We start from the raw sequence: 27,228 nt of genomic DNA on the forward strand, positions 1-27,228 counted from the left end.
CAAGAGGGCGTGAAGGAAATCTGGTCCTGGGTGTCTGTGAACGCTGTTGCATGATTAACTGCTGTTTGACGCAGGACAAGAACCTGAGGTAATGACCCAGAATTTCCTGCAACAACGGGATCAGTGTTGCACGCTGTAAATTACGCTGTTTTGTGCGTCAATCTCATTGTTCCGAATTTACACCAAAATTTCCTGCTTTTGTAATTTGAGTACAGTGCAGCAAGTCTAACAGTGAATCAGAAGTGGCGCAGCCAATAGCTCTATAGCCAATTCTGGGACAACAGTGGTAAAATGGAGTGGGCCTCTCATCTCTCGTATGTCTCTACTTTTGGTTTCTTGTGTACTATATCACTTTATTTAATCGTATATATGTGTTAATCATACAGCTTTGATTTTAAAGTTACTGTTGCCTACACTGATCTCCAGCAATGTTGGACTTTAAACTAGGGGCTGGAAAGTTTAAACGGTGAATCAGGATGGGGTGCTTTATAATGGGCCACCTGAGTATCATCTTTGACAGTGGGAATTTTACATTATTGTAATTGAGTGTTTGAACAGTTTTTTTGCTTGGATTGTAATTTATGGTGAAAGTTAAAAGCTATATAACATTAAAGAGTATGCCCTAACTTTAAAAAACAATCTAGTTTGCCTCTCCGTGGCAAGAAAACTAGCATGATTCAAGGAAATTTGTCATTGCTGCTACTTTGAAAAGGGTTCGGCAGTGGAGTGGGGGGGTGGATGGAGCCATTATAATTACCTTTCAACTGTTTTGGTGAGGTTCACGGCAGAGTCCCAGGAAATTATGGAGTGTTGTGAGTAATAGTGTAAGTGACTTATGAAATAATTTCCTAGGACTTTTGCGTTGTAAAATGAGCCCTACGATGTAGATACGCCATTACCATGGCACAAGTCTGCAGGAAATTCTGGGCCAATGATTTTGCCGTCGATTTTTCCCGCCCATCCTGTGGGTTCAGGGAACCACACCTCCGCTTTGTGCCAGCTTTCTGTCATGCGTCTCTTCCTGATTGACCGACTGAAAGCTTACTGTTTGTGTAAATTGTATCCTACAGTTTTACAGCTCATTTGTTAATTTGTTCATTGAATGTGGGCAACACCATCCCACCTGGGATCATTAAGATTCAACCACAAGAGTCAACTCCCAGAGAGCAGTGAGCCTCTGGAATACATTGCTGGCTGGTTCGGTGTGTGCTGACTCTCTACATGCCTTCAGGAGGGAGCTGGACCATTTCTTGACTGGGGTAGAGGTCGCATCATATAAAAGGTAAGTGGCTTAACAGATAACACATGGTCCATATGATCTCCTAGTCTGGTTTAGTTCACCTGAGGGAGTCGGAGAGGAATTGTCCAGAGTATTTTTTCCCTTATTGGCCCTGGGTTTTTTTCTGTTTTTTTGCCATGCACAAGAGATTATATGGCTGCGGGGGGAGGGAGGAATAAAGAAGGGTCTAACCATGATGCTGCAGCCCGTCATGAGTGTGGGACAGGCTTGATGGACTAGCTGGTCTTTTTCTGCCCATCAATTTCGTAGTGTGGAACAGGTGCTGCATATAGCCCAGATTGGGTAGGAGTGAACATTCCCTTCCCTGAGAAAATTAGTGAGCCAGTTGGGTTTTTATGACAATCCAGCAGCTTTCATGGTCATTTTTTCTGGTGCCAGCTCACAAATAATCCGATTTATTGAATTCAGTTTCACAATTTACCATGGTAGGATTTGAAAGCACCACCTCTGGATTGCCGGTCAGTATCACAACCACTACACTAGAAATTAAATATCATCTTCACACTTTGAAAATAACAAATGTTTAAACATAAAACCAGTGACTGAGGCAGGTCAGGGCAGATATAGCAATGATACCAAGTTGGTAGTTTCCTTCTTTTTGTTAAAATAGCAGTTCTGCGGTGCAAATCAAATATTAAGCTTAACATGTGTTGCCATGCATGTTTTTGTAGCTATTGTAATGTTTTACTCTTTTGGGTTATATTTTATAACCTGTTATACAATATTGTACAAGATTGCAATTTGAAGCATTAACAGTAACAACATTGTGATGGTTGAAACACAGTGCTTGCTCAGAATACAACCTTTAAATTAATATTGCAATACAACAAATCACATTACATACTGACTGGTTGGAAAGTTTTTTTTTTGGAGTGGTTGGAAGTGGGTAGTGGTGTCCTACAGGGTTCAGTTCTGGGGCCACTTCTGTTCACTGAATATATCAATGACTTGGATGTAGGCCTAGAGGGAGTGGTGTGAAATTTGGAGATGGCACCAAAATAGGAGGTTCAGTTAATCCTTTAGCAGACCAAAGGAAACTGAAAAGGTAGAGGGATGGGCTAAAAAGTGGCAGATGGAATTCAATGTCTTCACGTGTGAAGTGATGCATTTTGGTAAAACAAAACAGCAGTAATAGTACTCAGTAGGGTCAGTGTTGAGAAATTTGGGAGTACAGTTTCACAGGGAATTAAAGGCAGCACCTCAGGCTGTAAAAAAGCTAGGTATTCTACGTTTCATCTCAATAGGATAAAGAATATAATATAAAGTAGAATATAAAAACCAACAGGTAATGATGCGTCCATGTAAAACCTTAATAAGACCTCAGTTAGAGTACTATGCGCAATATTGGGTTTCACACCATAGGAAGGATATTAAGGTTTTGGGGAGGAGACAACACAGATTCACTAGGCTGTTGCTTGGTATGAGGAAATACAAATATGAAGAAAAACTTGAATAATTGGGTCTTTTTTTGTTAGAATAACACAGATTCTGGGTGATATAATAAAAGTGTTTAAAATTATGAAGGGATGGAATAGGGCAGTTAGAAGCAGACTGTTTCCAGTAGTTAAGGGATAAAGAATTACATAGAATTTACAGCACGGGAACAGGCCATTCGGCCAGTGTTTATGCTCCACTCGAGCCTCCTGCCACTCGATTTACTTCATCTCACCCTATCAGCATATCCTTCCATTCATTTCTCCCTCTGTACTTATCTAGCTTCCCCTTAAATGGATCTATGCTATTCGCTTCAACCAGCTCATGTGGTAGCAAATTCCACATTCTCACCACCCTCTGAGTAAAGAAGTTTCTCCTGAATTCCTTATTGAATTTATTAGTGACTATCTTATATTTATGACCCCTAGTTTTGGACTCCCCCACAAGTGGAAACATCTTCTCTAAGTCGACCCTATTGAACCCCTCCATAATTTTAAAGACTTCTATCAGGTCACCTCTCAGTCTTCTGTTTTCTAGAGAAACGATAGGCCGTAGATACAGGATTAATTGTACGAGATTTGGAACAGAGGGCAGGAGAAACTTCTTCACATAGAGAGTTGTGAGACTGTAGAATTCACTTCCAGAGTTAATGGTTGAGGCAGAAACGATGTCAACATTCAAGATTAGACTGGATAAGTGGATGAAAGAAAAAGGGGTTGTAGGGCTATGGAAACAGGATGATCAGAACTATTCGATCGTGTGGAGGGTAAACGCTGACATGGATTGGTTGGGCCAAGTGGTCTGTTTCCATGTTGTAACTTCTATGTATTTATGTTCAAGTCGCACTCCAGAGGCTTGAGCACATAATCTAGGCTGACACTTCAATGATGGAATGCTGCACTGTTGGAAGTTTAAACCGAAATCCCATCCGCCCTCTTGGGTGGACATAAAAGATCTCAAAGAAGAGCAGGGGAGTTTTCCCAGTGTCCAGGGCAACATTTATCCATCAGCCAATATCACCAAAACAGATTATCTCGTTGTTATCATATTGCTGCTTGTGGGACCTTGCTGTGTACAAATTGACCCCTGCGTTTCCCTACATTACAACTGTGACTACACTTCACAAGTACTTAATTAACTGTGATGTGGTTTGGGATATCCTGAGGTCGTGAAAGATGATATGTAAATGCAAGTTTTTTCTTCTTTCTTTCTGTGAATTGGCCCAGATTTTGCTGGAGTGGAGCATCTCACGATGTGCCCCCTTAGTTAGACTTTTTCCTTCATCCCTTCTGCTCGAAAAGTTTTTGCCCTGTTAGTTGCTGGAAGTGTGAGCTGATAATGGCACGGTGAGGGCAATGGGGCATCTGGGACCTCAGTGAACGATGGGACCAACAGTCTATCTTCTTAACCAATGAGATTTAAGGATTGAGAAAGAAACAGACCAACGACGGAGAAGGAAATAGAGTGAATTAGAGTCAAATCAGGTACAGAAAGAGAAATAGAGGGAAAGAAAGATTGAATTAAGAGAAAGAGAAAAAAAGGACAGAAAGGCAAAGTAAAAAAAAATTAAAATGTTATAAGACTCTGACAACAATTTCTCTAATTGGGAATGAGAGTCCGCAGTTTCAATTGTTCCCTTTCTGGGCTGGAGAGGTTGAGTGGCATTGGAGGAACACAAATCTCCTCATCAAAAAGGTACTTACGCTATTAAGTTGCAGCCGTAACTTTCAGCGACAAGTTTAATTGGCAATTAATGCACAAATGCAGCAATTTCATGAATCTCACTGGGAGGTTGAGAGCAAGATGCCGTTTTCACGAGGCTAACGGCAGAGCAGCGCAAATCGTCCAGTAACTTGTGGCTGATTCACGCATTAATAATGGTGAGTGCCATTAAACTTGCCGTTATTTTGGCAGCAAAATTTGGGCCATAATATTTCATTATATTAGATGATACTGAGTATTAGGACATAACTCTGGTCAAGAAACATGCTAAACAAAGGAACATAGGAACATAGGAGCAGGAGTAGGCCATTCAGCCCCTTGAGCTCACTCCACCATTTGATACGATTATGGCTGATCTGTGATCTAACTCCATATACCTGCCTTTGGCCCATAGCCCTTAATACCTTTGGTTGCCAAAAAGCTATCTATCTCAGATTTAAATTTAGCAATTGAGCTAGTATCAATTACCGTTTGCGGAAGAGAGTTCCAAACTTCTACCACCCTTTGTGTGTAGAAATGTTTTCTAATCTCGCTCCTGAAAGGTCTGGCTCTAATTTTTAGACTGTGCCCCCTACTCCTAGAATCCCCAACCAGCAGAAATAGTTTCTCTCTATCCACCCTATCCGTTCCCCTTAATATCTTATAAACTTTGATCAGATCACCTCTTAACCTTCTGAACTCTAGAGAATACAACCCCAATTTGTGTAATCTCTCCTTGTAACTTAACCCTTGAAGTCCGGGTATCATTCTAGTAAACCTACGCTGCACACCCTCCAAGACCAATATGTCCTTCCAAAGGTGCGGTGCCCAGAACTGCTCACAGTACTCCAGTTGTGGTCTAACCAGGGTTTTGTATAGCTGCAGCATAACTTCTGCCCCCTTGTACTCCAGTCCTCTAGATATAAAGGCCAGCATTCCATTAGCCTTATTGATTATTTTCTGCACCTGTTCATGTTAACTGGTTCTTTATTAATAGCAGCTATGCAAAATTCACAGGAGACAGCCAGTATACATACATAGCAAATAATTTTATTGCAAATGAGACTGTTTAACAGAAAATTTGGATATGTTTCCTGGAATAAATATTTCGACATAAAGCATGTTGGTGTGTATTGGTAAGTTTGAGACATTTTAAAATTGAGACATTTTCACAGTATTTCTGCTTAGTGCTTACATGCTGTAATCTCCCTCTGTACACACTTCTGAACAGACATAGACCCTAGGTTTGGCATAACTAAAGTTCTTTAATGAGCAAATTGTAAAGAGAATACCTGACCCAATTGCTTGTAGTGTGAAAGATCAAGAATACTTTTTTAAAAAAGTTTGTAACACCAACAACATAAAGCCAATTCAACAGTTGGGAATTTACACTTTGCTGAAGAACACTCCAGAAATTGATGCACTTTCTTAACACCACAGTCGATAGAAAACACAGAGCTCCAGAAGAGGGAGCTGTCAGGACAGTAAATCCAAATTTAGGTACTAACATGCCTTGTGTCTCTTGTCTTTCATACAGTCTTGGGAGTGGATTTACCAGACCACCTTGATTTGGTTATCTGTGGGGATAATATCCTCTTATTACCATGGGTAGTGAGATTGTAAAATGCATGAAGATTTCCTTTGGTAGATATTTCTACTGAAATTGTCAATGTGTTCTTTTTGAACATGTTTACAATTTTGCTAGAAATACAGACAAGAGAAAATCTTTGTGCAAAAACAGAAAATGCTGGAGACACACAGTGGGTCAGCCAGCATCTGTGGAGAGAACAGACAAGTTAATGTTTTAGGTGAGGACGCTTCTTCCAGCATTTTCTGTTTTTGCTCAAAGATTTCCAGCATTTACAGTATTTTGCTTTTTACTTGAAATCTTTCCACATTTCTTTATGGTGTCACTATGCATAAGAGCCAGAGGAAATCATCACCATCGATGGGACATGGTCTTTACATTACGATGGGACATGGTCTTTACATTACCTGTTGGTATTGTCCAACGAAACAACTGGCCAAAACTGGCAATGTTAGAAATTGTTGGGTTCTGTAGCTGGTGAGATTCAAGTTATGTACAAGCACATCTTGCACGTTCTACTACAACACATTAACAATTTCACATCACTTCGGTTTAGCGTTGGTGTCTAGATTCAAAAATCACGGTGTACGTTATTGATGGAAGAAGGGTGTATTTTAGATTGTAATAGATTATCAGCTGTTGAGTTTAGTTTGTCTAATAACTATTAAGTTTACACATTTACCAAAATATGAGCTACTAGTCTTTATATACTAAAACCATTCACTGAAGGAAGGTGGCTAATTGAGCTTATTGGTAAGTTGGATGACACAAGCTTGTTTGAAGATGTTTTATCTCCAGTTGTTCCTAGATGATATCTGTTGGGTCACAGCTATTATGAGGGATAATCACTCCCTCTTGGTGTTTAAGCTTCAGTGATTGTTTCCTTAAATCAGAGGTTTTTCTAACCTGTTCAATTTATGCCTGCTGGATAAAACTACTCATGTAAAAAGTCATTGCTCAGGAAACAAGTTCTTTTGCAATTTACTTTTACAAGCCATTCAGTCAGGGTCAGTCATCAGGGAATGTTTAACTATCTACTGGTTACAGTATTCTATTTAGGTAAGGATACTGAACTTGTGAACTAAATATATTCTGTGGTTCTGCACATTTCTCCAATTTTGCTTTATATTTTTTGAGAAAATCATTTTTTTTAGCAGACGTATTAAACAAAACATTTATTTGAAATACTGTAGAGGGTGTTCAAGTTATTGGGTAATTATCTTAATATTAATGTTGAATTCTATGACATTTAGAAATCTTGCAAAACTTAAATCAGCAGTTATAGAAGTTTAAATGTAAACTGAAAAATAAGACCAGACCTAGTTGTTAGTTAAAATAGTTAAGGATAAGCAGAGTAATGGGGTCACCAAGAAGGTCAAGTTCTTCAAATTTACTCTCTCTGTAACTTTTGATGTTAGGCAACATTTCAATATGATATTTGAGTTTGTAAAACTTTGAGACACAAAGGACATCTTTAAAATGTATTTTAATTGGATCCCTTTGATTTAGAAACAGAAAAAAATATTGATTGTAAATGACCAAATGGGCTGAGATCCAATCTGGAGGCTAACTTCATGTACTTAAGAGATAGCATTAAAGAAGCATCAACACTCTGGGGGTCACTACTGACCTGAAACTCAACTGGACCAGCCACATAAATGATGTGGCTACTAGAGCAGGTCAGAGGCCGGGTATTCTGTGATGAGTGGCTCACCTCCTGACTGCCCAAAGCCTCTCCACCACCTACAAGACACAAGTCAGGAGTGTGATGGAATACTTTCCACGTGCTGGATTGGTGCAGCTTCAACAACTCTCAAGACCAGTTCACTGTGCAGTGTGTACTATCCAGAGGATGCACTGAAGCAACACGCCGAGACTTCTTCGACAGCACCTCCCAAACCCACAACCTCTACCACCTAGAAAGACACGAGCAGCAGGTGCATGGGAACACGATCACCTCCAAGTTCCCCTCCAAGTCACACACCATCCTGACTTGGTAATTCCTTCATTGTAAATGGGTCAAAATCCTGGAACTCCTTACTGGATTGCAGCGGTTCAAGAGGGCAACTAGGGATGGGCAATAAATGCTGGCCTTGCTATTAACGCCCATATCTCAAGAAAGAATTGAAAAAACCTGAAGAACTATATGTGTACACTCTTCTACCTTGAATATGCCTTTTCTATCTGGCAATAAAACAAATATTCCAAAAAACTAAAACAAAATACAACAGTTTCACAAAGACTTTGTACCAAATACCAGCTACAAAATGATTGGTCTTCAGCATACAACCAGAAAGCAGATGAATGTTTAGAAATCACCTTTATCAGAGTCTTAAGCAACAGATAGATTGGTCATTGATGCTAGAAAAAGCTAGAACTTTACCTGAACCATTTCTACAGATCACTGAGCACATTATTTCACCTGAGTCTTCAATGCAGTACTGAGGGAGTGCTGCATTATTGGAGGTGGATAAGATATTAAGCCAAAGTCCAGTCTCCCTGTTTAAGTGGATGTAAAAGATTCTATGGCACTTTTTGACGAAGAGGAGGGTGTTCTCCCAATATCTTGACCAACATCCCTCCCTCAACTCATACTACCAAGAAAAGTTAGATTATCCGATGATTCATTCGTTTGTATATGGCAAATTGGCTGCACAACTTGCATTAATATAACAGCTATAACATGAAGAAAGCACCAGACTGCTCTCTGAGGGGTTAGTTGTGCAGAGAGCTAAGAGTGTGTTAGTGTGCAGGGTGCCCAAGGAAGAAAAGTGAGGGTGACCTTTGTGTTACCTTGCCTACCCTGGTCAGATCATTACATTTTTAGCGGCACTGGTGTGCAGTGTTCTGGGGGTGAGACAGTTGGCACTCAGTGCTAGTGCCACCTCCCTTCACATGACATGAGAGATATTTTTTGGAGATTTTCTTCCATGGAAACCTAACAGTACGTTTCTTGTCTGTTCTATCCTCTTGAGGGTTTGGAAATTAGTCTCACTGTAATTGTGAGCTCATATTCTGTTCCTCTTTGGGCTGTCAGTGCCAGATCCCGCAGTGCTGGACATTCTTGAAAGGTGGGATAAAATCACACGAGCCATCCAGTGCAGCTAGTTGACAGCGACCTGCTGCTCCCTCAGCCTGTTGTTGCAATCTTCAACCAGAATTGGCTTTTTGAAGGCACCCCAACATATTACAACCATTTTATATGGGAGTTGCACCGATGGATTCTCCAATGGATACGCAAATGAGCTGACCCATGAAATTCTGGAGTATTCAGCTCTGGTGGTGCAAATCTGGCACAACTCACCACGTGGAATTTTGTGGCCCATATGCTACTAAACAAAGTGGATTTAATCAGTATCATCATTCCCCTTGTTATTACAGTAGTTATTTTTAAATAGGGGTAGTTCATAGTTGAAATTATAACTTTGCCATGAAATAACTGACTCCAAACATAATTCCAAAATTAACCTCTACAGTACTCAAAGGGTTACCTTTCCGATTGCTATTACAAACACGCTGCTCCCTTTCCTGAGGGTACTCTGGCTCCATTGGCACACCTAAGATGTTGGGACGGTCTGCGGATCCAAGGTGGACGTGTGTTATTTTTTTCCCTTACATTAATTCACTAGGTGTGCCAAACTATTACAAAATCTGGAAAAAGTTTTCAAATTAATTTTGGATGTAGTCCAGAATGAATCATGGGATGAATCATAGCAATTTTTCACGGAATGCTTAATACAAAGTTTATCTTTTCATTCATTGACATCGTAGGAAGTACATCAGAGATGGAGTATCAGGGATGAATGAAATGACCTTAGTGTGGGTTGGGCATGTGCATTTCAAGACTTCAACAGATTTTAGATTAGAATGATAAAATTCAAAGGGTGTTAAAGTGGAGTTGCATGTATGCTGATGTTCATGTATGCATGCCTACACTTTCTCTAGAACTTGGCTCTAAAAACTAATATGTTGATATCCTGATTCTCTTTGGAATTGAAGTATCAGTATTATAATATGCATTTAATCTGAGTCCATTTGGCATCTATCTAACTTAATATCCTCAATTGCTTTATTTATAAATTGAAACCATCACCAAACAGAGGCAGACAATCAAGCTAGCCCAAGTACAGTTAACATAATTAACAATTTCATTATTATTAACTCCAGTGGTAATACTCACACTACTTTAAGGACTTAGGTCACTATGCAAGCCACCCAAGATAGAGTGCTTCTTGAGTACCTGGGAGGGGGTGGGGTTGAATAATGTTTGTCTCACTTCTGCCCGGAAAATCAAATACATCCCCGACCTCTGTGCTCTCAGCACTGGGAGAACACCAGCTGAATTTAAATTAGAGGACAGTGGAAAACATGGGGTAGTCGCTTCTGTGAGCCAGGAATACGAAATGTGCCAGGGGGTAATTTTCATCTTCATCACTTGGCTGGTAAACTGGTGAAGAGGATCGCCCGCTGGTTATACAATTCGTCCAATTATCATCTCCATTGAAATCAATGGAAATGAACATCAATTGGCTTCTATGACGAGTGAATGATCTGCTCTGCCAGTTTACCAGCCAAGTGATGATGGTGAAAATTATCACCTTAAATTAGTAAACCGGTGGGTCTGACCTACTGTAGATGGATTTTTAAAGCTACCATTCCATTCTGAAAACGTAGAGTAAAGTTGTGTTTGCTTTAGTGGATTTTGCCATCTGCACTTGGTTACTTTGTTATAGTCAATTTTTGCATATGTCCTTAGTTTCTTTACCAACTTTTCCTACAGTATTGCTGTTTGCTGGGCTTAGTTCCTAACACCCATTTTCCAGGCATTGTGAGCCGATTATAATTAGTGGGAAGGGCTAGCTGTACAATTGGTGAGGCCAGCTCTCCCTACTATCAGATGTGGATGCACCGGGAATGACCAACATTGCAGTTTTGGGACTTCAATGTGTTAAGCCTAAGTTTTATTTTAATGAGACTATGGACTGCTGAGGTTAATTATCCCATGACTGTGAAAATATGGAAGGTCCAAATATTTAATTCCAGAAAGAAAGCCTAGCAAGTGTTGTGGGGGGAGGTTGCGCCTGAGAGGAAGCTTGGGGAGACAAACAAATACAGTCAGATTCAAAGCCCACCCAGAATATCTAAACAAAAGAATGAGGTCTTTATTTTATGGGCACAAATACAACAGCTGGATATTTTGGAGCCAGATCAAAGACTAGTATTCTTTTTCCTTTTAAAAAATATTTATGTTCCAGGCAGTTTGGCCTCAACACTCCTTTGAGTCAGCGTTTGCGTTGCTTGGAGGAAGAAGGATTTCTGGATTTGTTTCCTGCTAAATCAACAGGTAAATCACCATAGCAACCAATATATGTACTTTAAGTGACCTGGAGTAACTGAGTTGTCAGATAGATGAATTTGAAGTTACTAAAGGCAATTTAAGTAATGTTTACTATAGACTTAGGTTATATAAAATTAGATCCTAAACCCGTCTGACTGATGAGGATTTCCTTCACTTGTAGCTGGTAGCTAAAGAAAGAAAAGGAAACAAAGAAAGAAAAAAAGAATTAAATTTATATAGCATCTCTCATGTCATCCCAAAGTGCTTCACGGCCAATTATGTACTTTTGAAGTGTAGTCACTGTTGTAATGCAGGGAAATGTGGCAGATAATTTGCACTCAGCAGGGTTCCACAAACAGTAATGAGATAAATGACCAGATCATCTATTTTACTGATGTTGGTTGAGGGATAAATATTGGCCAGGACACTGGGACAACACCCCTGCTTCTCTTTGAATAGTACTATGGTAACCATGGGACTAAAAGATAACAAATCCCCTGGACCTGATGGCCTACATCCTAGAGTTTTAAAAGAGGTGGCTGCAGAGATAGTAGATGCATTGGTTTTGATCTTCCAGAATTCTCTGGATTCTAGAACGGTCCCTGTGGATTGGAAGGTAGCAAATGTAACCCTGCTATTCCAGAAAGGAGGGAGAGAGAAAACAGGGAACTATAGGCCAGTTAGCCTAACATCAGTAGTAGGGAAAAAGCTAGAATCTATTATTAAGGACATAGTAACAGGGCACTTAGAAAATCATAATATAATTAGGCAGAGTCAACACGGTTTTATGAAAGGGAAATCGTGTTTGATAAATCTATTAGAGTTTTTTGAGGATGTAACTAGCAGGATAGATAAGGGGGAACCAGTGAATGTAGTATAGTTGGACCTTCAAAAGGCATTCGATAAGGTAGAATCATAGAATCATAGAAAGGTCACAGCACGGAAGGAGGCCGTTCAGCCCATCGAGTCCGCGCCGGCTCTATGCAAGAGCAATCCAGCTAGTCTCACTCTTCTGCCCTATCCCTGTAGCCCTGCAAATTTTTTCCTTTCAAGTACTTATCCATTTCCTTTTTGAAGGCCATGATTGAATCTGCCTCCACCACCTCCTCGGGCAGTGCATTCCAGATCCTAACCACTCGCTGTGTAAAAAAGTGTTTCCTCATGCCACCTTTGGTTCTTTTTCTTAAATCTATGTCCTCTGGTTCTTGACCCTCTATCCATGGGAACAATTTCTCTTTATCTACTCTGTCTAGACCCTTCATGATTTTGAATACCTCTATCCAATCTCCTCGCAACCTTTTCTGTTCCAAGGAGAACAACCCCAGCTTCTCCAGTCTATCTATGTAACTGAAGTCCCTCATCTCTGGAATCATTCTAATAAATCTCTTCTGCACCTTCTCTAAGGCCTTCACATCTGCCACATAAGAGGTTGTTACACAAGATTAGGGCTCATGGGATTGGGGGTAATATATTAGCACGGATTGAGGATTGGTTAATGGACAGAAAACAGAGAGTAGGGATAAACGGGTCGTTTTCGGGTTGGCAGGTTGTAACTAGTGGGGTGCCGCAGGGATCGGTGCTTGGGCCTCAGCTATTTACAATCTATATTAATGACTTAGATGAAGGGACCGAGTGTAATGTATACAAGTTTGCTGACGATATAAAGCTAGGTGGGAAAGTAAGCTGTGAGGAGGACGCAAAGAGGCTGCAAAGGGATATCGACAGGTTAAGTGAGTGGGCAAGAAGGTGGCAGATGGAGTATAATGTGGGGAAATGTGAGGTTATTCACTTTGGTAGGAAAAATAGAAAAATGTTTTTTTAAATAGTGAGAAACTATTAAATGTTGGTGATCAGAGGGATTTGGGTGACCTTGTATACGAAACACAGAAAGTTAACATGCAGGGACAGCAAGCAATTAGAAAGGCAAATTGAATGTTGGCCTTTATTACAAGGGGGTTGGAGTACAAGAGTGAGGAAGTCTTGCTGCAATTGTACAGGGCTTTGGTGAGACCTCATCAAGAGTGCTGAGTACAGTTTTGTACTCCTTATCTAAGGAGGGATATACTTGCCTTAGAGACGGTGCAACAAAGGTTCACTAGTTTGATTCCTGGGTTGAGAGGGTTGTTCCACGATGAAAGATTGAGTAGAATGGGCCTATACTGTCTGGAATTTAGAAGAATGAGAGGTGATCTTATTGAAACATATAAGATTCTGCTTGACAGGGGAGATGCTGAGAGGATGTTTCCCCTGGCTGGAGAGTCGAGAACAAGTGACATAGTCTCAGGATATGAGGTCAGCCATTTATAAGAAAATAAGAAATAGGAGCAGGAGTAGGCCAATCCAGAGGCCTGGACTAAAATCCAGAGTCACGAGTTCAAATCCCGCCACGGCGGCTGGCGAATTTAAATTCAATTAATTAAATAAAAAAATCTGGAATCAGTAATGATAGCCATGAAACTACCGGATTGTCGTAAAAACCCATCTGGTTCACTAATGTCCTTTAGGGAAGGAAACCTGCCGTCCTTACCCGGTCTCGCCTATATGTGACTCCAGACCCACAGCAATGTGGTTGATTCTTAATTGCCCTCTTAGGGATGGGCAATAAATGCTGGCCTTGCCAGCGACGCCCACATCCCGTGAACGAATAAAAAAAAAAAAATCGGCCCTCGAGCCTGCTCCGCCATTCAATAAGATCATGGCTGATCTGATCCTAACCTCAAATCTAAATTCATGTCCAATTTCCTGCCCACTCCCCGTAACCCCTAATTCCCTTTACTTCTAGGAAACTGTCTATTTCTGTTTTAAATTTATTTAATGATGTAGCTTCCACAGCTTCCTGGGGCAGCAAATTCCACAGACCTACTACCCTCTGAGTGAAGAAGTTTCTCCTCATCTCAGTTTTGAAAGAGCAGCCCCTTATTCTAAGATTATGCCCCCTCGTTCTAGTTTCACGCATCCTTGGGAACATCCTTACCGCATCCACCCGATCAAGCCCCTTCACAATCTTATATGTTTCAATAAGATCGCCTCTCATTCTTCTGAACTCCAATGTGTAGAATCCCAATCTACTCAACCTCTCCTCATATGTCCACCCCCTCATCCCCGGGATTAGCCAAGTGAACCTTCTTTGTACCGCCTCGAGAGCAAGTATGTCTTTTCTTAAGTATGGAGACCAAAACTGTATAAAGTATTCCAGGTGCGGTCTCACCAATACCTTATATAACTGCAGCAATACCTCCCTGTTTTTATATTCTATCCCCCGAGCAATAAAAGCCTACATTCCGTTGGCCTTCTTGATCACCTGCTGCACCTGCATACTAACTTTTTGATTTTCTTGCACTAGGACCCCCAGATCCCTTTGTACTGCAGTACTTTCCAGTTTCTCGCCATTAAGATAATAACTTGCTCTCTGATTTTTCCTGCCAAAGTGCATGACCTCACTTTTTCCAATATTGTATTGCATCTGCCAAATCTCCACCCACTCACCCAGCCTGTCTATATCCCCTTGTAGGTTTTTTATGTCCCCCTCACTCTCTACTTTCCCTCCCATCTTTGTATCATCTGCAAACTTTGATACGTTACACTCGGTCCCCTCCTCCAAATCGTTAATATAGATTGTAAAGAGTTGGGGACCCAGCACCGACCCCTGTGGAACACCACTGGCTACTGGTTGCCAGTCCGAGAATGTACCATTTATCCCAACTCTCTGCTTCCTGTTAGATAACCAATCCTCCACCCATGCCAGAATATTACCCCCAATCCAGTGATTCTTTATCTTGAGCAATAATCTTTTATGTGGCACCTTGCCGAATGCCTCCTGGAAGTCTAAATACACTACGTCCACTGGTTCCCCTTTATCCACCCTGTACGTTATGTCCTCAAAGAACTCAAGCAAATTTGTCAGACATGACTTCCCCTTCATAAAGCCATGCTGACTTTGTCCTATTAAATTATGTTTATCCAAATGTACCGCTACTGTCTCCTTAATAATGGACTCCAAAATTTTACCCACCACAGATGTTAGGCTAACTGGTCTATAATTTCCAGCCTTCTGCCTACTACCCTTTTTAAATAAGGGTGTTACATTAGCAGTTTTCCAATTTGCCGGGACCTTTGCCGAGTCCAGAGAATTTTGGAAAATTATTACCAAAGCATCCACAATCCCTACTGCCACTTCCCTCAAGACCCTAGGATGGAAGCCATCAGGTCCAGGGGATTTATCCGCCTTGAGTCCCATTAATTTACTGAGTACCAATTCCTTAGTGATTTTAATCGTATTAAGCTCCTCCCCCCCCCCCCCCAGAGCCCCCTGTTTGTCCAGTGTTGGGATATTCTTAGTGTCCTCTACTGTAAAGACTGAAACAAAATATTTGGTCAGCATTTTTGCCATCTCCATGTTTCCCACCATTAATTTCCCGGTCTCATCCTCTAAGGGACCTACGTTTGCCTTAGCCACCCTTTTTCTTTTTAAATAACTATAGAAAGTCTTGCTATCTGCTTTTATATTTTTTGCTAATTTATTTTCATAATCTATCTTCCCTTTCTTAATCAACCCTTTACTTACTTTTTGCTGTCTTTTGAAGACTTCCCAATCTTCTATCCTCCCACTAAGTTTGGCTACCTTATATGTCCATGTTTTTAGTCGGATACTATCCTTAATTTCTTTACTTAGCCCCGGATGGCTGTCATTTCTTTTACACCCTTTTTTCCTCAGTGGAATATATTTCTTTTGAAAGTTGTAAAATAATTCCTTAAATGAACACCGCTGCTCATGTACCGTCTTACCCTTTAATCTATTTTCCCAGTCCACTTTAATCAATTCCGCTCTCATACCATCATAGTCTCCTTTATTCAAGCTCAGTACGCTTGTTTGAGAACCAACCTTCTCACCCTCTAATTGGATATGGAATGTAACCATGTTATGGTCACTCATTCCAAGGGGATCCTTAACTAGGACATTATTAATTAATCCTGGCTCATTACACAGGACCAGGTCCAAGGTTGCCTGCCCCCTTGTAGGATCAGTGACATACTGCTCAAGAAATCTATCCCGAATACACTCAATAAACTCTTCCTCAAGGCTGCCATGCCCAATTTGATTTGTCCAGTTAATATGATAGTTAAAATCCCCCATAATTATAGCTGTTCCCTTATTACATGCCCCGACTATTTCCTGATTAATACTTCTTCCAGCAGAGTTGCAACTATTAGGAGGCCTATATACTACGCCCACTAGTGTTTTTTTCCCCTTATTATTCCTTATCTCTACCCAAACTGTTTCATTGTCCTGACCTTTTGTCCCAATATCATTTCTCTGTATTACAGTGATTCCTTCCTTTATTAACATAGCCACCCCACCTCCCCTTCCTTCCTGCCTGTCCTTCCTGATTGTTAAATACCCTGGCATATTTAATTCCCAGTCATTGTCACCCTGCAGCCATGTTTCTGTAATGGCTGAGATGAGGGGAACTTTCTTCACTCAGAGGGTCTTGAATCTTTGGAATTCCCTACCCGAGAGGGCTGTGGATGCTCAGTCGTTGAGTATATTCAAGACAGAGATTGAAAGATTTTTGGACTCTAAGGGAATCAAGGGATATGGGGATCGGGCGGGAAAGTGGAGTTGAGGTCGAACATCAGCCATGAACTTATTGAATTGGGGAGCAGGTTCAAGGGGTCGTATGGCCTCCTCCTGCTCCTATTTCTTATGTTCTTATGTCCTTTAAGTTCTTATATCCACCTGAGAGGGCAGTTGGGTCCTCGACTAAACATCTCATCTGAAAGACGGCACATCCAACAGTGCTGCACTCCCTCAGTACTTAATGTCTTAATCCCTTGATCTTTAAGTATATAGTGTCTTAATCCCTAAGGAAATAGAGATAAAGGGCAAAAGTATAAATCCAGACCTAATTTGCCTTTGGAGCGAGGCACAGTTGATTCCCTTCATAAGGGAGTCTTGGTCCACTTCACTCCAGTATCAGGCCAGGGACAGACACCAGATTTTGACTATATTTACACTATAAATGTACCATTGGTGTGAAGCAAAACAGCTATGCCAAACATGACAAGATCTCACAGTCCAGAGACAATTGAAAAGGTTTGTAAACATTTAATTACTAAAATGAAATAGGCAATATGAATCCTGTTTCACATAATTAACAGAAGATAGTGAGCAAACTAGGTCGGCACATTCTGGGAATGAGGGAGAGGGAAGCTACTAAGTGATACAAGGGAATAAAGGAGAGATTGAACAGGATCTCACAAATCACACTGAACCACGTAACATGAGGGGAAGGTTTGCTACGTCACCTCGGTAGTGTGGTCAAAGGAGACAATCATACTATGTTATATTCTGTTTGATGGATTCCTGTTGTGAAAGGGTGGTGAGAGAGCTAGGGATGCATTGGACAATGCAATAAAATTCCTTGCAACATGCCAGACAATTAAAAGTGAACAATGTGCAACTCAGCAGATGGCTAGAATCTCTTAAAAGTGGCAGCCGAAAAAGATGGGATAAACTTACAAACTATGGTCGTGTTGTGAAATTGTATGGGATCCAAAGCACCGTCTAGCTTGATTATGACTTGCTCTGACTTGTACGTTTTCACTATATACTTCAACATTTCAATGTTGATTGCTGCTCTGCATTGATTGGACATGTTGAGCATTGAGTCTACTAAGACTTCTCATTCTCCTTCAACTTAATCCGTAGCTATTTCAACGGCATTCATCTGTCCTACATGCAATACTTTACACTTGTATATATTAAATTTCATGTGCCATTATTCTGCCCACTTAGTTATTTTGTCCAACACATTTTTGTAATCTCTAAAGCCACTATCCCCCCCTAGTTTAGTATTATCTACAATTTGACCAATTTTCATTGAATTCTTGAACCCAAGCTATTTATGTATATTATAAACAGTAATGGTCCCAACACCGAGCCTTGATGCACTCCACTCAGGATTTGCCCATATCCTGACATTACTCTGCTAACCAAGTACCCATTGTTTTCTAACCTTCAGCCAGTATCTTATTCGTTCCCAAGATTTACAATGAATCCCCACAGCTTTGAGTTTAACTACAGCTTTTCTTGTGGAATTTGGACAAATGCCTTTGAAAGTCTATGTATTCCACACCATTGGGCTTTCCATGGTCCACTTGGGATGTCATTTCCTCAAAAATGTCAACAAAGTTGGTCAGGCAGGATCTTCCCCTTCTGAATCCATGTTGACTGTTATGTTACAGGTAGCCCTGTGATGTCGCCCTTTTCAAATGTAGTCACCACATTAGCCTGCTTCCAATCTACTGGTACTTCCTCCTTGCCTGTGGCTCTTTCATAATATTGTCAATACCTTACTAATCTCCTACTTAGTCAGTACTCTGGGATGAATACCATCCATCCCTGGGGATTTGTTTGTTTTGATTTCTTTTAGCCTGTCTAAGACTTACATCTCATTTCGAGCAACCATGTTAATTTTGCTTCATCAAAAACAAAATACTGCGGATGCTGGAAATTTGAAATAAAAACAAAAATTGCTGGAAATAGACAGGCAGCACCTGTGGAGAAAGAAACAGAGGTGAACCATCAGATGAACGATTTTTGCCCTTTGGGATGTAATTATGCAGATGTCTGGGATAATGCACCATTAAGGAAAAAGAAACATCACAGATGACCATCGACCTGAAACATTAACTTAATTTTGCTTACGTTATCTAAATTTCCTACATAAAACGAGTTTATGTCGTCTCAGCACAATTCATTTTAGTTAAGGGGCCACAGCACAAAAATGTCTCTACTTTGTCATTACATTGGCTCACTCAGAGAGGCTGCAAGGATGATTGGTATGGGAAACAATAAATTGCAGTGGAGAGAGAGCTGGCTTCTTGAGGTTGGAGCTACAAAATATTGTTGGAGCAGTTTTACTCTGCAGCTGTCTATACTGTACCCGATCTGGGAGTGGTTGTTTTTAACTAGTGTTCCATTCCTCTGACCTACCTTGATGAGCAGAAAAATTCACATAATTTAAAATAAAATCATCCTGGTGACGTTCAGCACAAAACACCCATTCATGCTGTGTCTGTGGATCAGAAGCATTCAGAGTGAGGAGTCAGAGGTTTCTTGTTGGCCAATGATAGTGGGGAGGTGAAGGGAAGAAAATAATTTAAAAGGAAAAATGATAGTGTCACCATAACAATAAAACAGAAGAGTCAAGGAGAAACAGAAAGCAGTGTAGAGCCAGAACCCCTATGTACAGATGATCTATTTTCTTTTCCCAATTTATTCACACTTCTTCCACAATTCGCACACTATCAACCCTGGTGCCTTTAAGAGAGTAAGTAATATGGTAAACTAAGAATTAAAGCTTTGTGTCTCCAGTGTAGGTGGCATTCTTTGACAACATACATTTAGATATACTCTGGACAGCTCCACCCAAGGCCTTTCTTTTGTTAGTAATCATTCACCAACCCACATGTCATTTAATGCCAGCTATATGCACAAGCAAATACAGGAACCTGCAAATATAAAATTTCAGCTACTGCCTATATTTGATTTTAAATACTGATATTTGTTTTAACACTGCACAGGCATACAATGCATTTTGAACCATCAGATGAATGATTTTTGTCCTTTGGGCTGTAATTATGCAGATATCTAGAATAATGCACCATTAAGGAATAAGAAAAATCATTCAGTCCAGTACTTTTACAACAACAACTACTTGCATTTATATAGAACCTTTAATGTAGGAAAACATTCCAAGGTGTTTTATGGAGGTGTAAGAAAAAGTGGATGCTGAGCCAAAGAAGGAAATATCAAGAGGAGTGACCAAACGCTTAGTCAAATAGGTGGGCTTTAAAGAGGGTCTTAATAGAAAAGAAAGAACTGGAGAGGTCTCTGGCTCCTGATTGCAAATAGCTGTCCTTCCTGCTTTGTATCTCTGTTGAGAGGATATCCAGTTCAAACTCTCTGATGTTGGCTGTTCTTCTTTTGACCCTTGCTGTGATCATTGTTGCCCAGGTTACCTGCTTCCTCCAGTGCTGCTCCAGCCCCAATAAGCAGCAGCAAATTTTATACCCTACTGCTGCATCAGGTCTCTGCCTCTCTTCCAGCTATTTTCCCCCACCCCATTCGGGGCCCATTTTGGGCCTAACTCCTGCCCCTCCCCCAATTTTCTGTCCCCTCCTCCTGGTGTATCTGTGGCATTGCAGGCTGGATTTAGACAGGCTGCAGGCCTCTCTATTTTTAAATGAGCCAAGCCCACAATTCACAGTGGGGTCAGCGCCACAACTTCATGGTGAGTGGAAGTCCCACCCCTTCCCATCTCTGGTGACACAATGGCACCATCTAATTTCAGGCCTCACTACTTGAAATTGATGATCGGCATGGGCAACCTAGATGCGAACAGTTTATTTAACTTAGGCTGTAATAACAGAACAAGCGGACACAAAAATAAAATGAGCATGATTCAAGTAAGATTAGACCAGAGATTAGATTTCTTTTTCTTCCTGGAATGATAGATATATGGAAGAGACTCTCAAGAAGAGAATGGGGGTGAATTTTGGAGGCAATTGCAAGTGCTTTGGGGGCGGGGGAGGGCTCCGAAAATCGTGGAAATCCCGTTTGGGTTCAGAAGCCGGGTCCAACCTGCCGACTTCCGAGTTTCCCAGGGACCCACCTGTGTGCGCGCGGGCAACCCGAAATCGGAAGTCCCGCCGGCTTTCACAGTTAAAGAGCCAAATGAGGTACTTAAGGCACTTTACCTGTGACAGATTAAGTACTTAGAAAGATTTTTAACTTACCTGGGCGGTTTGCCCACCACTTCTGATTTACGAACCAGGCGTGAAGGGCCGGAAAAGGGAACAAAAAACTAAATAAATTAAATTTAAAAACCACGGAAGGAAGTGAAAACACTAAATGAACCTACCTTTGCACCCTGCTCCGATGTCCAATGTCTCCCGCTCCGATTTCCCCCTCTTCACACCCGATCTTCCCCCGATGCCCCCCTCTTGACCCCCGATCTTCCCCCGATGTCCCCCTCTTCACCCCCGATGTCCCCCTCTTCACCCCTACCTTCCCCCGATGTCCCCCTCTTCACCCCTACCTTCCCCCGATGTCCCCTCTTCACCCTCCCGATCTTCGCCTGATGCCCGCCTCGTGACCCCCCAATTTTCCCCCAATGTCCCCCTCTTCACCCCCGATGTCCCCCTCTTCACCCCTACCTTCCCCCGATATCCCCCTCTTCACCACCGATCTTCCCCCGATATCCCCTTGTTCACACCCCGATCTTACCCTGATGTCCTCCTCTTCAACCCCCCGATCTTCCCCTCTTCACCCCCGATCTTCCTCTGATGTCCCTCTCTTCACTCCCCCCTGATGTCCCCTCTTCACCCCCGATCTTCCCCCGATGTCCCTCTCTTCACCCCCGATCTTCCCCCGATGTCCCCCTCTTCAACCCCCGATCTTCCCCCATTGTCCCCCTCTTCACTCTCCCGATCTTCCCCCGATGTCCCCTTGTTCACCCTCCGATCTTCCCCCGATGTCCTCCTCTTCACCCCCCGATCTTCCCCCGATGTCCCCCTCTTCACCCCCCGACCTTCCCCCGATGTCCCCCTCTTCACCCCCCGATCTTACCCTGATGTCCTCCTCTTCACACCCCGATCTTCCCCCGATGTCCCCTTGTTTACACCCCGATCTTACCCTGCTGTCCCCCTCTTCACCCTCCCGATCTTCCCCCGATGTCCCCTTGTTCACACCCCGATCTTACCCTGCTGTCCCCCTCTTCACCCCCCGATCTTCCCCCGATGTCCCCCTCTTCACCCCCCGATCTTCCCCCGATGTCCCCCTGTTCACATCCCGATCTTACCCTGCTGTCCTCTTCACACCCCGATCTTCCCGCAATGTCCTCCTCTTCACCCCCCCGATCTTCCCCCAATGTCCCCCTCTTCACCCCCGATCTTCCCCCGATGTCCTCCTCTTCAACCCCCCGATCTTCCCCCGATGTCCCCTCTTCAACCCCCCGATCTTCCCCTGATGTCCCCCTCTTCACCCCTGATCTTCCCCTCTTCACCCCCGATCTTCCCCTCTCCCCCCGATCTTCCCCTATCCCCCCGATATTCACCTCTCCCCCCGATCTTCCTCTCTCCCCCGCCCGATCTTCCCCTCACTCCCCCGATCTTCCCCTCTCCCCCCAATCTTTCCCTCTCCCTCCGATCTTCCCCTCTCCCCCCGATCTTCCCCTCTCCCCCCGATCTTCCCCTCTCCCCCCGATCTTCCTCTCTCCCCGCCCGATCTTCCCCTCACTCCCCCGATCTTCCCCTCTCCTCCCCCCCGATCTTCCCCTTTCACCCCCGATCTTCCCTTGCCCCCCCCGATCTTCCATTCTCCCCCCACCCCAGGTCTTTCCTTCCAGCGCCGGATGACGTCTGGCTCTCTCTCTTTCTCGCCTTCCCCCCTCCAACTCGCATTGCAGCTCCTGATGGCAGCCTGCCTGTCAATCAGGTTAGCTGCCGGGCGCGAAACCCGGAGAGGACGTTAATCATCATCAATCAACATGTGATCGCATTGGAAATGGTAAGTTTTGTTCATGCGGGTTTGCCACGTGCACCTTCACCCCCTTGCTGCCAACCTGCCACCATTGTAAAATCGGGCCCAATGATTCTATACCAACTAATCTCTATTGAAAAATGGGTAAATGCTGGATAACAATAAAACTGAAAATTCTAAAGCCAGGTGTAGGTGATTAAATACGGCATGGAACACAACGAAGGCGATTTAATCCTTCGGCGGGGTGTATAATGGAGGCTGCAAATACCTGTTTCTTGGCCGTGCCAAAAGTTTAAATTACCCCCACCACCTCCCCCTTCCCAACCCATGAGTCTTGTGCCCTGGTGTACAACCAGACAAGGCTACATAAATGTTGCTTTGAATGATAGTTTGATATCAGGGAGTTGGCCAGATCACATTAGGGTTGAAGGATAAATTTCTCACAGCTACAAGCTGAAACTGTGGTTCATGTCGTCTCTCTGGGGATTAATAGGAGACTAATAGACTACAAGGTGGGAAAATAAGCTAGTTTGGGCATCCAAACCTTTATTGTTAGGAACTGCATTAAAAATAGATTGTTCAACAACTATTGCACAATACGTAATAGTGATTTCAAACTAAATACAGCACTAGGAGAGGGGGAAAAACATTCGAAATTTACGAAGAGTTAGTTAGCTAACCTGATGTTTCTGCCGAAACTAGAGATCATAAATATAAAATAATCGCTAATAAATCCAATAGAGAATTCAGGACCACTCGGCTCCAGACCTCATTACAGCCTTGGTCCAAACATGGACAAAAGAGCTGAATTCCAGAGGTGAGGTGAGAGTGACTGCCCTTGACATCAAGGCAGCATTTGACCGAGTGTGGCACCAAGGAGCCCTAGTAAAATTGAAGTCAATGGGAATCAGAGGGAAAACACTCCAGTGGCTGGAGTCAGACCTAGCACAAAGGAAGAAGGTAGTGGTTGTTGAAGGCCAATCATCTCAGCCTCGGGATACTGCTGCAGGAGTTCCTCAGGGCAGTGTCCTAGGCCCAACCATCTTCAGCTGCTTCATCAATGACCTTCCCTCCATCATAAGGTCAGAAATGGGGATGTTCGCTGATGATTGCACAGAGTTCAGTTCCATTCGCAACCCCTCAGATAATGAAGCAGTCCGTGCCCACATGCAGGAAGACCTGGACAACATCCAGGCTTGGGCTGATAAGTGGCAAGTAACATTCGCACCAGACAAGTGCCAGGCAATGACCATCTCCAACAAGAGGGAGTCTAACCACCTCCCCTTGACATTCAACGGCATTACCATCGCCGAATCCCCCACCATCAACATCCTGTGGGTCACCATTGACCAGAAACTTAACTGGACCAGCCATATAAATACTGTGGCTACAAGAGCAGGTCAGAGGCTGGGTATTCTGCAGCGAGTGACTCACCTCCTGACTCCCCAAAGCCTTTCCGCCATCTACAAGGCACAAGTCAGGTGTGTGATGGAATACTCTCCACTTGCCTGGATGAGTGCAGCTCCAACAACACACAAGAAACTCAACATCATCCAGGACAAAGCAGCCCGCTTGATTGGCACCCCATCCACCACCCTAAACATTCACTCCCTTCACCACCGGTGCACTTTGGCTGCAGTGTGTACCATCCCAGGATGCACTGCAGCAACTCGCTAAGGCTTCTTTGACAGCACCTTCCAAACCCGCGACCTCTACCACCTAGAAGGACAAGAGCAGCAGGCACATGGGAACAACACCACCTGCATGTTCCCCTCCAAGTCACACACCATCCTGACTTGGAAATATATCGCCGTTTTTTCATCGTTGCTGGGTCAAAATCCTGGAACTCCCTTCCTAACAGCACTGCGGGAGAATCTTCACCACACGGACTGCAGCGGTTCAAGAAGGCGGCTCTCCACCACCTTCTCAAGGGCAATTAGGGATGGGCAATAAATGCTGGCCTCGCCAGCGATGCCCACATCCCATGAATGAATAAAAAAAAAGAAACTTCTTTACCCAAAGAATGGTAAGAATATGGAACTTGCTACCGCAAGGAGTAGTTGAGGCAAATAACTTTGATGCACTTAAGGGGAAGCTAGAGAAGGACATGGGGGAGAAAGGAATATAAGGGTATCCTGAAAGGAGTAGATGAAGTAGGGAGGGAGGAGGCTCGTGCGGAGCATAAATGCCCGCATAGACCAGTTGGGCCGAATGGCCTGTTTCTGTGCTGTAGGTTCGATGTATCTCGATATAACTCATGCTGTTTCAAATCAGTCAACTCTTTGTCTGAAAGTAGAGGCAGGAGTCGGGAGTAAGAAATCACAACTACACAGTGAACATAACAGGTATGAATAAGTTGCATGGCTGCTCAGGAATACATTGTAGAGGACAGCCTGATCAAGACAAGATCTGGAAGTAAAACGTAGATTCCATTATCTCTTCAGGTGCATCATCTGGGAACAGATTCGTTTGGGGAGACTATCAGATTGGGCACCAAATGGTCGTGATATCAACAGTGTGCCCACAGTGCCCGCAGTAGTCAGGAAGCCCAAACCACTTTCAAGTTCGGGTTTCGTTAACATTTTTTCGGAGACAAGGTCCCCACCAGATTTCCAACAGGCGGCCAGCAGTTGAAAGTCTCCCCCACAGTTCACTACAGTTGTTGTTTGTGCAAATGGTAGATAGGAGAAGATCTCCTGTATGAACATTGCTAAATTATTTTTTATGGGAACTTGAATACAATGCATAAAATTAGATTAGATGTTTGTTAAAAGTAAAGATGTTTTATGGTCAATAACAAAAAATAATGTCATGCATAACAATTCAACTATCTGTTGCTTTTAACATATTTACAGCATTGCAATAGGGTTGTAAGAGTAGAACATGGAGGCTGAAATGTAGCACTGGTGAAACAAAAGATAGAGAAGATTATCAAACTGCAAGAGTTATTTTTACCAACAAATTGATTATGGTATTGGACTAGCAACCCAGAGGTTCAAATCCCACCGTGGTTAAGTTGTGAAATTGAATTTAATAAATCTAGTAATTTGTGGGCTGGCATCAGATGAAATGACCATGAAAGCTGCTGGATTGTGGGTGAAAACCCAATTGGTTCAGTAATGTCCTTGCAGGACCTAGTCTTGGGTGGATGTATGTACCTTTCCTCCTGTGAATGATGAGCACTGTCCTCACCAGATGGTGTGAATTGGAGGCTTGTGGAGGGCGTTGAGAATTACAAGTACTGATGATTATGGTCTCTGATGCCATGGGGGTGACTCTCAACGTGTGCTATAAACAGACGCATACCCAAATGTTTCCACAGGGATGGCACTGACGGTGGTTGTTCAAATCACAACTGCACTCAACGTTTATGTCTCAGGAACATTTCACGCTGCCACTGGGGACATAACAAATATCAACCAATCAGCTAAGCGTAGCTGTGTGAAGCAAGTCTCATCCGTCGTTTGCTCAAGGATCACAGTTCATCTCCTTCCCATACTTATATAGTCAAATTATTGCTAAAAGTTTAGCTATTTTTCCATGCAGGTTCTGTAATTGGAAGATTTAAACTATACAGGATAAACGTGAAATTGAAGGAGAACAAAAAAAGGAACCATGAATATTAATGCCAGTGTATATTTTGTTTCTGCAGATGTACCTTTTATTGACTACATTTAGAACATTTAGGCCTTCAGTGCTAACGTCTTGCAGACACTTTGGAAACCATAAATTTTATAGAGGGAATTATTCTGACTTCCCCACACCCATGAAGGATCAGAGCATTTGAGGGTGTGGACATCATGTCAAACAAATCACAACATGTTGGAAAACAGGAACATCAAGCTAACTGGAAATGATTACTATATAATCAAGTCAAAAATGCAAGAAGGAATAAGCATTGAGGTTGTTCTACTCCTACTCTGTTCAGAAATGTTACAACACAAGAATCCTGTCAAAAGATGACTCAGACTGGGTGTCTATAGATATATGTAGCTTGGTAGCCTGAATAGTGCTTGTATATACTTGTTACAGTTTTATTTGAATGATATGATCCACTCCTCTGGTAAATTAGGACAAGCCTCTAGGCTTATGTGGCTTTATGTTTGTAACATTATAATTATTATTCAAAAATAATATCCATGCTACACCATGACCACAATTATTCACCAGTTTCACAACTAACCACACAAAGGAAATGTTAATGGGCTAGTAATGTATCAATACATGTGGCCGTTTAGATATCTCCAACTCAAATCAGAATTAGTACCATGAAATACATATTTTATATATTTACAAGAAGAGAAAGACATTCTGTATTTTGA

The 27,228-nt window shown here is 42.4% G+C and overlaps 1 long non-coding RNA gene across 1 annotated transcript; it reads left to right on the forward strand.

Moving 5' to 3' along the window:
• Positions 1-26,791, forward strand: LOC137338410 (uncharacterized). The gene is made up of 3 exons (XR_010966616.1): positions 1-88; positions 1,071-1,282; positions 26,559-26,791. It is a non-coding gene; the product is annotated as an uncharacterized lncRNA (long non-coding RNA).
• Positions 26,792-27,228: the final 437 nt, after the last annotated feature.

The sequence above is a fragment of the Heptranchias perlo genome, chromosome 1 (assembly GCF_035084215.1).
Source record: "Heptranchias perlo isolate sHepPer1 chromosome 1, sHepPer1.hap1, whole genome shotgun sequence".
Lineage (NCBI taxonomy): Eukaryota > Metazoa > Chordata > Chondrichthyes > Hexanchiformes > Hexanchidae > Heptranchias > Heptranchias perlo.